General features: G+C 36.9%; 1 pseudogene; it reads right to left on the minus strand.

Annotated features, from left to right (window-relative positions):
• Positions 1-13,687: 13,687 nt before the first annotated feature.
• LOC143684893 (lys-63-specific deubiquitinase BRCC36 pseudogene) lies at positions 13,688-14,215 on the minus strand (annotated as a pseudogene).
• Positions 14,216-16,743: the final 2,528 nt, after the last annotated feature.

Here is a 16,743-nt window from a genome sequence, read left to right on the forward strand (position 1 = left end):
TTTATTTTTAGTGAGACCAGCAAGCCCTGAAATTAAGAGGAAATAGTATATACTCTCTATCTTGACTCCAGAAAGAAGTTTTTTTTTTTTTTTTTTTTAAGAGAGAGGGAGGAAAGGAAGGAAAGACAGAGAAGGAAGGAAGGGAGGAAGAAAGGGAAACATTTTTAAACATTTTCTTGTTTTATTATATTTTGTTTGTTTGTTTGTTTTTTACATGGGCTGGGGCCGGGAATCGAACCGGGGTCCTCCGGCACGGCAGGCAAGCACTCTTGCCCGCTGAGCCACCGCGGCCCGCCCCAGAAAGAAGTTTTATTTAACCTAACTAAAAATTGAAATTCTATAAATCAGATGATAATTTCTGAAAGAATATCTGACCCTTAAACTAGCACAAAACTATCTGAAGTTAACAGTAAGGTTTGAGGGATTGGCCATCAGTAGTCTCCACTGTCATGGGTGATATTACAAAGGGAGAGCAACTCAAGATAAAACATTGCAAAGAACAAGTAAGTGAGAGTTCTATGAAGTTTGTGGAGCATGCAGCTTGGATATGGCAGACAAGTGAGAGGCTCAACCTACCCAACTTCTCTTCTTGGGTGAAAAGGTGAGCTTTATTTCCTAGACCCCTCAGAATTAAGATGGGTCATGTGACTACAATATGCCAATGGAATGAAGGGATCAGGTATCAGTTCCCGGTTTACTCATTTAAGAAGGGATGTGCCTTCTCCAAGCCATTGCTTCACTCTTCGTCTCTTCTTGGCTGTAGCAAGAGACTGAAGTTGTTCTCAAGGAGAAGGGAATAATTGTTGAATTAGTTAACTATTATAATCTAGATTAAATAGTTAAAAGTGGAGGAGCCCCTCTCAGCCTTGGTCCCTGAATAACTGTGTGGACTAGAGACCCTCTCCCCCACATCAAACAAACAGGATGTTTCTAATGAAAAATGAAATTTTATTCATTATTGACAATTAGGGGTTTGTTAAAACACTTAGTGTAACTTTATTAATATGCCCTGTATGTTATTTAGTTTTATAAAATGGAATTCTGTTTATTTAGACAACAAACCACTTTATGCCAGGTACTGTGTGATGCCACTTCACCATCAGCCTTATGCAAGGATAAGGGTAACCATTCACAGTACAGCTACTGGGGGCTGGGGGAAGCACAGTAGAAGATCCATATTTTTATCAGCACAAATAACAGTTAGGTTCAGGTTTTTATGATTCAAACTGAATTCTAAAAATGTGTATTGCCTTTTACACATTATTACCTTCTTGTAGAAGGTCAATCTCCAATCTCTATATTTCCCACTTAGGTGAGCACTTCATATTTGATGAATAACAGTGATGATTTGGAGAATCCAGCCCAAAGAAATTAAATGGGAGGTATCACAAAAGTACCCTGTACCTCCAGATGTAAAAGAGCTCTCAACATTTGGTTCCAGCCCTTATTTTTACATACTAGGTTTGAAACTTAGAGTAAAAGGGAAATAAGTTTTCTTAGTTGTGTTTTAATCTATGCCAGAAGAAAAAGAAGCATTTCTCATGTAGTCCAGAATATTTGCACTGTGGGATTTTTCTGGTAAAAAAAAAATCTCGGTAACTGGCATTGGTATAGGGGACGTCTGGGGAAGGTTTGAATTTTGGTCTTTGAGAACTTGCACTCTCTTCAAATTCTATGTTCTCGTTTTTCTGTTGTTCCCTCAAATTCTTCTCAAGCACTGATTTGGGGTTAACCTCATTATTCATCTGTTCTGTTTGAGTTCTTCTATTTCTTCTGATTTATACATATATCAGATAAATATATATATATTCATCCCATCCCAATCCAAATAAACTTAATAAATTTAAGAAGTCTCCAGACATAAATTAAATCAATCCCTTTTTGAGAGCATAATTGAATTATGGGTTTGTATGCATTCAGCAAGTTGTTTGACCAAGTTTCTTTAAATTTTCCTGCATATAATAGTAATCTATGAGGTGGAAGGTAGTCTTTGGAAGTGTGCTTCACCTTTCCTTCCTTTGCTCTGTTGCATTTCATATTGTCTTTAAATTACAAAACATAATTATTAAATTAAAGGCTAACATTAAAGTTTTAGATTGTAATTTCAGAAACAAAATATCTTGGCTTGTTGACATATTAAGACAGATATAAAAAGATGAAGATTAAGTGTTTTAAGGTATTTGAAGAATTTGGTGGCAGCCTAATCCACACTCTTTCTTCAGTGGTTACAGTGGTTAAAGCAAGTCACAGCTTTTACTCTTGACTCAGGCTTAAGAGGAACTGTAAAGAGGAATTGGAAGCCTGGATATTGTCCTAAGAAATTGGCATAAGACCCTCATACAAACATAAAGTACATACTAATTCCTATGGTGAGGGTACTCAGAAGTCAGAAACTGAACCTGTGCTGGATAGAGTTAAATGAGATGAGCACTGCTCTCAGAAAGAGAATAAAAATGCTAAAAAGGAGCATGGTATATCAAAGCCTCTTAGCCTAACCCCTGGGTTCTTGCCACAAACCTTCTGTAGAATAAAACCTGTATCCTTGAAAAAAATAGAAAGCTGACAAAATAGTACTAGGCCACTGTGTGTGCAATGAAAAATAAATCCTGCTCAGAGAAAGCATTCTTTCATTCAACACACAAAAAGTTAATACCGTTGGCAGGAGTCAATGGATTTTATCAGCTATAAAGGAGATTGATGGAGAAGTGAGAGTTTGAAGCTAGAATTCATTGACAGCCACAGGCTTGTGTAGCATAATGCCAAAATTTGGTATTATTATTCCATGGATGGACTAAAAGAAACCCTATAGCCTAACCTACTCAGATCTTTAGACATTACATTTGGTGAGTCGTTCGACCCTCACAGGAGAATTGTAGCCAGCAGGGCCATCCTGGGCAGGGAATGCAGTAAACAGGTCATCATTAGACTTAAGGCCAATACAGTTGAGTGGTGCTTACCCAACCACCTCTTTTTATCTATATCCTTGAATTATTTTTCCTGGTTGGTCTGATCTGCAAAACCACATATATTTCATATGGTAGAAAGAAAAGTTATATGCAATCTTTGACTAAAATAGTGTAATATAGTATTCAAAATATGGAAGATGATGGCCACTTTCCACTTTCTATTGGCCGTAGATCACTAAAAGCACACTGGTAGGTGAACAAGATGTGTTTATCATTTATTACAACAAAGGAAAACATATCCCAGAGGGGACTATGGCCATCTCCATAACGGGAAGCTAGCAAGAAACTATTATAAGATATAGACTTTGGTTGAGTAATATTGGGGAAGGCCTAAGAAAGCAATTACTTTCTATGGATTGGGTGTGTATTAGTTAGGGTTCTCTAGAGAAACAGAATCAACAGGGAACACTTGCAAATATAAAATTTATGAAAGTGTCTCACGTGACCGTAGGAATGCAGAGTCCAAAATCCACAGGGCAGGCTGCGAAGCCGACGACTCCAATGGATGGCCTGGATGAACTCCACAGGAGAGGCTCACCAGCCAAAGCAGGAATGCCACCTGTCTCCTCTGAGTCCTCCTTAAAAGGCTTCCCATGATTGGATTTAGCATCACTAATTGCAGAAGACACTCCCCTTTGGCTGATTACAAATGGAATCAGCTGTGGATGTAGCTGATGTGATCATGACCTAATCCTATGAAATGTCCTCATTGCAACAGACAGGCCAGCGCTTGCCCAATCAGATGAACAGGTACCACAACTTGGCCAAGTTGACACCTGTCCCTAACCATGACAGGGTGTTATGAGAAAGAAGAGAATTTGTATGACTGGGTATCTCAATAAGTCTTATCTATAGGGAAGGTAGCAGATGAGAGAGAAAATAAAGCTGTAACAGATAGAAAAATAGTCATTTAGAAAGAGAATGGCATGTTTGGTACAAAAATACATTTATATATGGTGTTAGTTTATAAGGCTGCTCAAACAAATACCATGAATTTGTTCAGCTTAAGTAATGGGGATTTATTCATTCAAGGTTTTAAGGCCAGGAAAATCAAGGCATCATCAAGGTGAGATTTTTTTTTCCCAGAAGAATATGATGCTCTGGTGTTTAGTTTGTCACATGGCAAAGTGTCTCCTGTCTCTTTCTTCTCTTCTGGGTTCCATTGATTTCTGCTTCTTGCTTCTGTGGCTTTCTCTCCCACTATTTATATTCAATCTATTTATAAAGAACCTCAGCAATAGGATTAAGCCCCATGCTGAATGAGGTAGGTCATCTGAACTGAAGTAGCCGCATCAAAACTCCTACTTACAAAGGGGCCACACATACAGAAACTGATTAATTTTAAGAATATGTTTTTCTGGGATATATACAGCTTCTCTCTCTCTCTATACACACACACACACATATATATATTTATATGATAAAATGAAATGGAGGAGAGAATTTAGAGACAGAGAACAAACAGTACATCTACTCATCTGAAAAAATTTATAACAAAATGGTAGAGGGGAATTTGATAGCATCTGGAATAGAGTATTTTTAAAAAATATGGTTTTATATCAGCTTGTCTGAAGGTTAAAAATCTTCCATTAAGAAGAGGGATGCATATTATTTTAGGAAAGAATATTTAGATCCCTAGAGCAATGTACTTGAGTAGGTGAGGAGGTTGACCTCCGGTAGACTGGAGCCTGGAAAGCTTGGCCATGTAAATGGGGAATGGTGAGCCTATGGCTTCCAATGCTGATGAGTGGGTAGATGAGGTGGCAAGAGCATGCAGTATTCTCTTCTGATATTTTAGATAACGAAGAGAGGCAGAAAGGAAGTCCATCCTCTGAGAGTGATGTTGGCGAGAGGTGTTGAAGAATGAGGATAGAGAAGAGGGCAGGAAGTTTTTCTCTAGGAATATGGAAGAAAAATGCATTGGGGGAACTAATAAAATCTAGTTTAAAAATATCAATTATAGATATAGTTATAAATTTAAAACATATACAATATTGACCATTATCAATAATTATCACTATCCTGAATAAATACTCAAATCTCCTTAATATAAGCACTCCAGTCCAGGTTAGTCCTTATATTTTTTCTTTGATGGTATCTGACATATCAGTGCTGGAACAGAAGTTAGATGGCATCCAGTCACTAAACTTTGCTCCAAAATGAACTCCTAACTCTGTCCTCTCCCAGGCACAGTTAATTCCTGCATTCTCTTTCCATCTGATTCATCTTGTAGAAATATCTAACATTACATATTCCACTGTATTATCTTAATTAGCATATAAATCCATCCCATTCACTACTTGTAAAACACTTCAAGGGTTTATTATTCAGGGAACAATGTTTGTATTCCCAACACTTAGTACAGTGTCTGACATATGGGAGAAAAACATATATATATGTATGTATGTATATGAATGATATACATATATTATGCAAAGATTGTACTCAATTTATTATCAAATTCAACTGTTTTCAGCAATTTCACCCACTGCAAGTGAAAATAAATAAGTTTTTGGCAGTATAAGCCAAGGACAGAGCCTTTAAGCCTGCTATTTACACCTTTTACAAGTTGCTATGAATCATATAGTTAGGAATATTTGTTTCAGCTCATATATCTCTATGTAAGCTATTAAAAAGTTTTAAAGTCTATTTCACCAAAAATCAAAGTAACCTAGAACTCTTGTACTGCATTAATAATACTCTGTTTGAAAAAAAAAAAAAAAACGAGGAATATTTTCCTGTGAATTCTGAACAAATGATGGTGCCTAGAATAAACTACTACTATTTTGAAGCACTATCAAACTCCCATTTAACGACCCATTCTACTCAGGATGGCAGTTTAAGCTATGGCCTACTGGCCATCACTTTATTCCACCCATCTCTGATTTGAGATACAATTTAAATCTCCAAAAACTAGGAAACATTAACACCCATGGACAAGAAACATGAGAGACTTCCGAAAGAAGCATCTGAGCCAGACTGATAGAATACAAATAAATTACAACAAAACCATAATTACAATAATAATAAAAGCTAACAATTATTCCTCACTTGGACATGATGAACCATATATTTACAAATTTAAGAAGAATACTGGGATGTGACTTGCAGTTTCCCCTTATCCCCCGGCTGAGAAAACATCTTCTAGTAGAATCCAAATGAGACTGTTCTAGTTTGCTAGCTGCTGGAATGCAACCCACCAGAGACGGATTGGCTTTTAATAAAAGGGGATTTATTTTGTTGGTTCTTCAGAGGAAAGGCAGTGAGCTTTCCACTGAGGTTCTTTCTTACGTGGAATGCACAAGATGGTCTCTGCTGGTCTTCTCTCCAGGCCCCTGGGTTCCAACAACTTTCCCCAGGGTGATTTCTTTCTCCATCTCCAAAGGCCTGGGCTGAGCTGCTAGTGCTGAGATGAGGAATGCCAAGCTGCTAGCTGTGCTACATTGCGTTCTCTCATTTAAGCACCAGCCAATTAAGTCAAACGTCACTCATTGCAGCAAACATGCCTCCTAGCCAACTGCAGATGTAATTAGCAACAGATGAGGTTCACGTACCATTGGCTTGTGTCCACAGCAACAGAACTAGGTATGCTCACCTGGCCAAGTTGACAACTGAATCTAACTAACACAGAGACTATGTAATCTGAGGGGCTGAGGAGCTGTGGAAAAGCCTGAGGGAAGAAAAACACAAAACAATGGTTAATTCCTTAAATTATTGTAATCTCTACCATTTGAGAGTGGTAGCTCTGAGAAGCTGTTGGTGCTACTCAGAAAACCATGAAGATATCACAGCCCAGTTGTGGCAAGGCTTTTCCTTGATGGAACTGAATTGTTCTTTGTTATAGTATGTAGCAATGTATCAACTGAGACTAGATATAGTCACATCACATTCTTATCATGGATGCTGGTCAAAGAAAATGCTGAATTAAACAAAACAAAACAAAACAGAAATGCTAACTATTGTCTAGCCATTTCATGCGTAGAGAAGAAATCTCACAAGCATGAAGCTATCCTCCTGGGAATACCCACATTTCCTTTTCTCCCTTTTAGTTAGCCAGATAAGGAATGGACAATGTAAAATTCTATCAACCCAGCCTTTCAGGTGAGAATAATAAGAGCATTGAGTAAGGGAGTGAGAAAATCCAGGCAAAATCTGTTCAATTTGCTCTCAGGAAACACTCAGCTTTTATTGGCCTTTACTTAGCCAAAGGTGATTAAAAAAATGAATAAATAAATAAACAGATCCAATATGGGAGTTATGAAAATATTCTAAAATGTAAATGGAGGAACATTTAAAATATGAATGTATCAAACAGAAATATTTTATATTTTTCTTTATTCCATTCTTGATAAAATCACAGAAAATATGTATAATTCAGAGGTCCACAAGCCCTCCGGCCTCTGGAGTCACTGCTTATCTGATATTAAAATAATATTGCTGAACCTCTTTTCCTACCTCTTTATTATCCCTAGAGTTTGCATAAGGATTAAATTCCTCTTGATTATTTCCATAATAGTTTAGTTCTATATATACACAAAATTAAAAATTTGGGCCAAGGGAAGTTGGCAAGATTAATATTATATGAATGTCTTTTTTTCTTTTTTACTTAACTACAGAATGGAGCCAGTTTGACTGATTAATTTTAAGGTCAATAATTGGAAAATTACATCCCAGTTTTAATCTTCACATTTTAGTTAGTACAATATAATAAAGTAAATATAATATGATATAGCATCATATCATATAATGTATAGTATAGTACAGTATAATATATGTGTATATTTGTATGCGTATATTTTATTGCATGTATATATTTATATACAATATGCATCTCTATTCCTATAGAGTTCATATAAAAAAAATATGAAACCATAAAAGGAAAAAAAACACGAAAAATAGAGCACTGACCAAGATGTTAGGAAAAAAAGACTCAATTTCCCTACAAAACGACAGACTCAGAACAAATTTTAAATTGCGAACATTATCACTAAGTATTGGTTATAAAAGCATATGTAAAATAGAGTGACTCAGCAAATATAATGTAAAAGGGTAAGCATGGGAAATCAGGGAAATGCAAACAAAATAGGAAGGTGGAGAGAAATGGAGAAAAGTATTTAAAATACAGTTTAACCCAAGGCAAAAATCACCAAAAATGTACTTGGATTGATAAAAAATATACAGTAGACAATGATGATATATAACTGAATAAATCTTTGTGCTCCATAAAGAGCAACGACATTGGTACCAATTAACCACAGCTCTTGAAGATTGTCAGAAATGGCTGTCAGCTCCTGCATGTAGGTTCGGTTGGCCTGGGGACCAGTGCTGGCAGGATATGCCCTGCTCTTAAAGCTCGCAGATCACAGGTAGTTTTCTCTTCCACTTGGCCAGGGGGGTTTTAAACCAGTGGGAAGTCACAGACACCATACATCCTGGTATACTGTACATTTCACATATTTGTTTTCCTCCACTGCAATGTCAGCTCCATGATGGTGGGATTTTGTTTCTTTCCTGTTTACTTCTGTATCAGAATCATGCTTGGCAAAGTAAAGAATGGTCCCTAATTACCTCTTGAGAATTAAGAAAGGAAGGTTTTCTCCCCAAATTCTCTTCTGTTGCCTGGTCGTAGAAGTGAGCCCAATCAGTCTAATCCCTTTCTACCTTCGAGTAGTTAAAGAGAGCTATCACAAAGATTCTCCTCCTCTCCTGTTTCACCTCCTCTTCAAAATAAACACCCCTACTTTTTAATTTTACTTTTCGACTCTGTCACATGGCCTGGATTTGAGTCCTGTCAGAATCCTTTCTCTGCCTTCTTACTGTGTTTCGGTCTATTGACTTCAACCTGAACACAAATATTGAGATCAACACACAATAGAGAAAGTGGGCAGTGTTTCTTTCATATACCTGGGAATATCAACTATAAATTTAACTCAGCCCATAATGTTCACTTTCTTTAGCAATTCATTTAATCAGATAGGAAGCTTTACATATATTCACTTCTCAAGATTGGCAAGTATAAAAGGTGACCTATCTAGATTATAAATCGGTACTTGATTTTGTTTATTGTAAAGACTTTTCCTTCAAGCTTCAAGAATTCCCATCTCTAAATTTCAAGCTCACACAGCTTCTTCATGCTTTGCGTAGCAAAGATGGTGTCCTTTTTCTCTTATCATTTAGTAGCTCAACCAGAAGATAGCACATTTGCTTTGTGTACAGTGATGTAATCAGACTCTGCTGTTTTTCATTTAAAATAGTAAAAATATCATTTAATTCCTTTTACAAAGCCTAGTTATGCACATTATTCTGGGAAGCCTGGAAATCCTCTTAGGAGCTGGTGGGCTTCACATTCTGGATGCAGGTTAAAAAGACCCGAAAACAAGTACATTTTGACTTTTAGGATATGTGAAAAGAGATATTTAACCAAATAGAGAGAGGAGACAGACCATGGCTATCAACTTGCAGCCCTTGGGAAATGAGCATTCACCATACTGATCTCTTATTGCCTCTTTCAGGAGTTTTATTTGTTGGCAGCCTAAGGCATGTGCTCACTTTTGTTTTATTATTTACTTCAATCAACAACCTGTTTCATTACACATTATGCACATCTTAAATTGTACCTTGGTTCTGCAGCTGGAGGTGTAACCACTCCCAGTGAAGCCTGCACCTCCATGCTTTAAAATACTGTGCATTTGAGAGAGTGTGGGCGCTCAGCAAATTACTTCCTTTCTCAAATTTTCTTTGAAAGTTTCTCATTTTTATATGAGGTTGTGGAGCTTTTGTGGAGGCAGTGGGAAGAATTAGGCAGAGCATTGGACTGCACATTGTCCTCTCCTAATTTGCTTTTAGAAATCAATGACCTTAAAGACTCAGACAACCAAGCTGCACATTTCACGTGCACATTTCCAGGAGCATGCCTTTATCTGCCTGCCCTGATGGCTGCAGGCTAGAGAAGGGTGCTTCCCAGGACTCTGTATCAGGTTCTTGGGGATTTTACATAATGCCAACACATGTCATTTTTATTGACTCAAACCCCAATGATTACATTTGCAATTTAATTAAGGCAGGTTTATTTTTAGAGTTTTCATTTAAAGCCTGGTAGGAAAAGAATCACGTTGTTTCCTCTCGGCACCAAAAAAAGAAACAACAAATCAAAGTTTGAAAATCATTGAGGAAAGGCAGATGGGCGAATGATTCTAGAATTAACATAACATCCGATGTCACTGTGGTTTTCACTGTTTTGGGGAAGGATGATATAATGATTTTTATTTTTGTTTTGTCTCCATGATGCCTTTTCTCAAGTTTTCTTTTCCAGCTGACCAATATCTAAAATCCTACCTCTGGCATTTCTGTATAAGGGATGTAGAATTGTGGAATTAGGAAGTCTAGTCTTGGAAAAAAGCAATAGCTCCTAAGGGACAATTTAGATTCGGCTCAACAATGGAAAACCTGTGACTTACATGTGGTAGGTAGGTTGAACTCATCATTACAGGTGCAGTAAGCAAAGCTTTGCTTCTTTCTGTAAAAGATTTCCCCCTCCCCTTTTAGAAGCCAGGGTTTTGCCTCACTGTCCTCTCTTCCTTTGTCTGAGCAAAAACCTCCTCTTAAGATTCCGGTAGCCTTTACAGTCAAATGTGGTTTTTTTTCATTTTAAGGACTGCTTCTTATAAAATACAATTGCCTGCCCCTTTTGTAAGGGTAATTTAATGAAGCAAAGAAAAGGTTTGAACAGAAAACTTTTTTGGCAGTCCTGAAAATAAAACAATTAGGCACCAGCCTATTCTTTTTCTGAATTATGATGGACCTGGTGTTTTGGCTGACCTAAAGGAAAGCCAAATTAAATGTATAGTAAAGGTGATAATGAAAATATGGGATGTCTAAGTTATCGAAATAAATTATTAGATTGAAAAATTTAATGGGTTGTATATTTCCATATCAAATAAGTAAACCTATGTTTAAATTTGCATGGCTCAGAAAAGTCTCTGCCAAGTGGAAGAAGAAAGCACCAATCCACACTCAAGTTCACCTATTATTCTTCTGTCCCCCCCCCTCCCAATACTGCTGATGAATATGAAAGTCAAACCCTAGATTCAATTTCTATATTGATGAAATTAAACTGCATCTGAAACCCACTTTACTTTGGGCATATAGGCAGCATTTGAAACCATTAGTCTGCTAACTGTGGTAGTAAAAGACAATCTTTTTCATTTGCATTTGGATGAATAGAATGCCTATTCTTTGGACTCACCCAATGAAACCTGGGTTTCAATGTAAAGTTTTTGAAAAGTTTAAGTGTGACTGCAGTTTAACCAGACTTCATGGTAGGAGGTAGGTAGAAAAAACAATGTATTCCTTGAAAGACAGGCATCTAGATTTAGAGATAAAACAATGAAAAACCACAACAACAAAATTTGTGCTATGAAGGACTTCCTAAAAGGGATCTATGGAAACAGAAATTACTAGGTAGTAAACAAAACAAAACAAAAAAACAATATTAAAACGTTTTACATTACTGTCCAATACCAAGGTATAAATTAGAGCCAGATTTTTATTTAGAACATACGCCTCCTTAGTTCATTTATTATACCTCAGATTGAACTCTGCCTTCTCCCTAACCCCACTGAATAAATCACTAAGACAAGGCAAAACAAAGCACTAACATTCCATAATTTTTTCTCTCTAAATGGCACCATTAACAGGTGTCCTGGTCTTTCTCCATATCCAATGCATCCCTTGTGCTTTTTAATACCATTCCACTTTTGCTCATTTCATGTCCATGCTACTTCTTCGTATTTTCAACCCCCACATCCCTAGTTAAGATACTATCACTCTTTTATAGGCCTTGCAGTAGAGCTCAATCCGTGTTCTTTGATTATTAACACCTTTTGACAACCACTCCTGTGTCTGCAGGGTCTCCTCGCCATATAGTCCTGCCTTCTCCAGGAAGGAACGATAAACTATGTAATTATCTTTACCCAAAACTTCAATCCTATGAACCCCTCCAGAGATCCAGTCAAATGCCAGTCTCTCAAAGAAGCATTCCTTGAACAGCTCAGGTTTGGCTTACAACTTGTTTCAAGTTTTCATCATATCGGATACTTCTAATTCATATTATCTGAATATGATGCAATTTTCCAACATCATGGTTATGTGATAAACATTTGCCTCTTTCAGAACAAAGTGAACCACATAACTGACAAGTCCTTTTCACCACTGTGTCTGTGGTAGTTAGATTCAGTTGTCAGCTTGGCCAGGTGGAGGTACCTAGTTCTGTTGCTGTGGACATGAGCTGATGGTACATGAACCTCATCTGTTGCTCATTACATCTGCAGTCAGCTAAGAGGCATGCCTGCTGTAATGAATGATGTTTGATTTAATTGGCTGGTGCTTAAATGAGAGAGCTCAACATACCTCATCTCAGCACTCGCAGCTCAGCCCAGGACTTGGGAGATGCAGAAAGAAATCACCCTAGGGAAAGTTGTTGGAACCCAAAGGCCTGGAAAGAAGGCCAGCAGAGATTACCCTGTGCCTTCCTGCATAAGAAAGAATCTCAGTTGAAAGTTAGCTGCCTTTCCTCTGAAAAATTAGTGAAATAAATCTCTTTTTATTAAAAGCCAATCTGCCTCTGGTATGTTGCATTCTGGCAGCTAGCGAACTAGAACAGTGTCCTTAGTGTCAACCAGGTACAGGAACAAAGATGTCCTTAAAAGTTTTATTATAATAAATACAAACATATAGACATTTGACATATGTGCATATATATAAACATACAAATAATAAGTGTAAATTTTATTATTTCACACTGCTGATAATATAAAAACATATTTATATTACTGGCATAATAGATTGCTAATTTCCTTGTATGTCAAAGACTATTTTGAAAAATCATTTAAATTATTACATGGTATTTCATTATGAAATATAATCATATATGACTAATAGATGTACCATAAATTTTATGCAATATTTTTCATAGTGTTAGTTATGTTTAATAATGGCATTGTCACCCACGAAATTATCAACTATAAACAAAAGCTGGGGGCTTCATAATCACTGCATTTTCCCATTCTTTTGCTACCCTCATTTAAGAAGGTGATCTTTTGTGTTTCAAGATCCCCTCAACATCCCCTTGGTTCCCATACTTTATTACAATTTTACTTTAGATTGCATTTAGATTTACAGAGCACTTGTAAATCTAATTCCTTGTTAGTTTGCAAGCTGCCAGAATGCAAAATACCAGAACTGGAATAGCTTTTCTCAAAATGTTATAGTGTTATGCCTTACATTTAAGTCCATGATTCACATTGAGTTAAATTTTGTATAAGGTGTGAGGTTCAGGTTGATGTTCATTTTTTTAGCCTATGACTGCCCAATTGTTCCAGCAGGAAGTATAGCCTTTTCCACAAGTGTGTTTTTACATTTACTTCAACATTTGTTGAAAGGGCTATCTTTCCTCCATTGAACTGCTTTTGCATCTTTCTCCAAAGCAGATGGATGTATTTGTATGAGTCTATTTCTAGGTTCTCTATTCTGTTGGGTTGAACTCTGTGTCTATCCTTCTGCAAACACCATACAATCTTGATTACTGTATTTATATGTCTTAAAATCTATGTCTTAAAATTGGATAATGTGAGTCCTCCAACTTTATTCTTCTTCAGAGTTGATTTAGGTTAAATTAATCTTGCATCTTAATATTTTCATCTTTCCCCATTTTATCTCTTGCCTTATTCTAGGGAGGAAAGTTCTTGCATAAGTCCTTCTTTTTCTTGTTGCAACTCTTATAAATGTTGGTTTTGCTCCAATCTGTCTTCTAACCACTAGAGGAGAGGTCAGCTGACTGCCGACATCTGACTGCCCAGATTTTTGGTAAATACTGAGCCATTATGGATCTTGGTTACTAAGTTCAGGTTTATAAGGCTGTGGATCTTCCTATATACATCCTGGTCCTTCTGTCACAGGATCTTGGTCAGCTCTACTGCTGATTCAAGACACACTTTCCCAATGGTGACGTGAGGTACAGTATGGATTGGGATTTCAATTCTTTCATACCTTTCCTCTTCCTTCTGGCCCTCAATGGAAATGTGCTGGCTGGAGCTCCAAAAGTCTTGTGGACTGTGAAGGGACACTGAGCTCTTTTGGGCCTGTGTGGATTAGAAGCAAGTATAGAGTATCTGGCCAGTCTTTGGGTTTTTATCTCCTATGAAATAGGAAAAAATAAGTCCTAAAAAGCCTTGATCCGTCATCTGGTACATGGTTTGGTATGTAAACATCAACTCATAAGCTCTTGATTGACAAACCTGAGGAGCAGGGGTCCCACTTTGAAAAGCTGGAATGGCTTTTAAAGATGGAAATTTAATAAGTTACAAGTTTACAGTTCTAAGCCTATAAATATGTCCAAACTAAGGCACACAGAGAAAGATACTTTAACCTAAGGAAGGTCAATGTGTCAGGAACAACTCTGTGAGCTGGGAATTCACATTGCTGGCTTCTGCTGGTCCCTTGATCCTGGGCTCCATTGCTTTCAACCTCTGTTCTTGTGGAGGTTCCTCACTTTGCTTCTCCTGGGTTGACTTTCATCTCTTGGCTTCCCTTGGCTCTCTCCAGGTTCTGGCTTGATTAACATCTCATGGCAATGTCTGCTGGGCTCAAGGCATCTGTGTCAGCTCTCTCTTTCTGTCGTTTCTGTAGTACCTGTAGGCTCTGCTCTGAAGTTTCTGTTGGCTCTGACATTTCTCTCATGTCTGTCTCTCTCCAAAATATTTCTTCTTTTAAAGGATTCCAGTAAGTGAATCAAGAACCACCTGGATTGGATGGAATCATGTCTCTATCTAATTAAAGGTCATACCCACAGTTGCATGGGTCACATGTCTGTGGAGATAATCTAATAAAGAATTCCAACCTACAGTTTTGAATCAAGATTAAATGAAATGACTGCCATCACAAGATTGAATCAGGATTAAAACATGGTTTTTCTAGGGTACATGATACTTTCAAATTGGGCACAACTTGTAAATATAGGACAAAGAGTTCCCATATAAGGCCACACCCATTTTCCCTTATTGGGGAACATTGGTATGGTACATTTGTCATAACTAATGAACCAATATGAATACATTATTATTGACAAAAGTCTTTGATATATTCAGATTTTCTTAATTCTTACCTATGATCCTTTCTTTTTGTTCCAAGATCTTATCAGGATACCACTTTATATTTAGTCATCATTTCTTTTTAGGTTCCTCCAGATCGACAATTTCCTTAGGCTTCCCCTGTTTTCATGACTTTGATATCTCTGAGACATACTGGTCAGATAATTTATAGAAGTTTCCCCAAGTGGGGTTTATGTGAGGTTATTTTTTTCAGGATTACACTAGGATTATGGATTTTGATTGGGAAAACTACAAGGGTAAAGTGCCCTTCACATCACATCTTACCACATCATCAATGTGATTTGTCACTGCACATATGAAGCTTGGTTACATGGTTCAAGAAGTGCTTCTTTCCCTTTTTCCACGCTGTAGTTGCTGGGAAGAAGCCACTATGCTGAGCCCACAGTTAAAGGGTAGGAAGAAATATTCTAACACCTTGAGGGGATGATATCTATATAAATTATTTGAAATTCTTCTGTGTGGGAAATTTATCCATTCTTCCCCATTTATTAATTTATTAAATCATTTATTTATATCATAGTGAACTCATGGACAACTATTTATACTTATCATCAGATATTACATTACTTATTTGTTGCTCAAGTTATTCTAATTTTCACCTTTGGCAACTTGTTTTTTTCTGTTGGCTCCTGCATCCCTTGGATATATATATGTCCCCATTGTTGTGATATCTTGTTTTTTTGTTTGTTTGTTTGTTTTTTAGCACTCCATATTTTCTGGTACTACAAAATGCTCTGGGTTCATCTTATATATCTCATGCCCAGCCCAGGGAGCATTCATTTCTTCAAGGAGCCCTGTTTCCTTTTATTGGAGAATGGTATTCAACCATGGCATCTGGATGCTGGGTTTATTTGTTGTTACTGGGATGCCATTTCTTCTAGGTCTTTTCAGATGGCAAGGCAAAGACATGTATGTGTATATACTAACCCATGTAGATACACGTTTCTGTATCTATCTATAAATAAATTAGACTAAGCATGACAACTCTAATCCATTACCTCTTGAGTCATTCTACACTTCTCCACTTGCCTATCTACAATTTTCCTCTCCTATAGTGAGGAACAGGGTTTCCAACATCTGCCAACTGTTTACTTAATCGTTTACATCCCGAGTTTACATTTATAATGGTTTTAAAAAGGTTAACCCATAGCCCCAGGGAAACAACTTGACTAACTAGAGTGCAATGTTTACCTACAGTACATTTTGCTGTTGGTCTTACCATCTCCACTTATTTCCAGTATTACTTTGGTCAGAAACTTTTCTCCTATTATATTTAGTGAGGTGATTTCACACATGTATAATACAGTTAATTTCAGGCTAGTTTCTCCAACAACCTATATGAATTTTTTTCAAGCACTAATGTTCACTCTTTCTGCTATAAAATTCTACGGATTTTGATTAAATGCATAGTGTCAAGTAAAATAGTTTTAGCATTCTAAAACATGCCCTGTTCTTCACTGAGCCAACTCTTGGCCCTTCCCATCCCTGTGGACACTGATTTTTTACCATTGCTATAATTTTACCTTTTCTAAAATGTCATATATGGAATCATAAGTATGTAGGCTTTTCTGGTTGACTTCTTTCACTTATCAATAGATGCTTGAGATTCA

The sequence above is a fragment of the Tamandua tetradactyla genome, chromosome 1, assembly GCF_023851605.1.
Source record: "Tamandua tetradactyla isolate mTamTet1 chromosome 1, mTamTet1.pri, whole genome shotgun sequence".
NCBI lineage: Eukaryota > Metazoa > Chordata > Mammalia > Pilosa > Myrmecophagidae > Tamandua > Tamandua tetradactyla.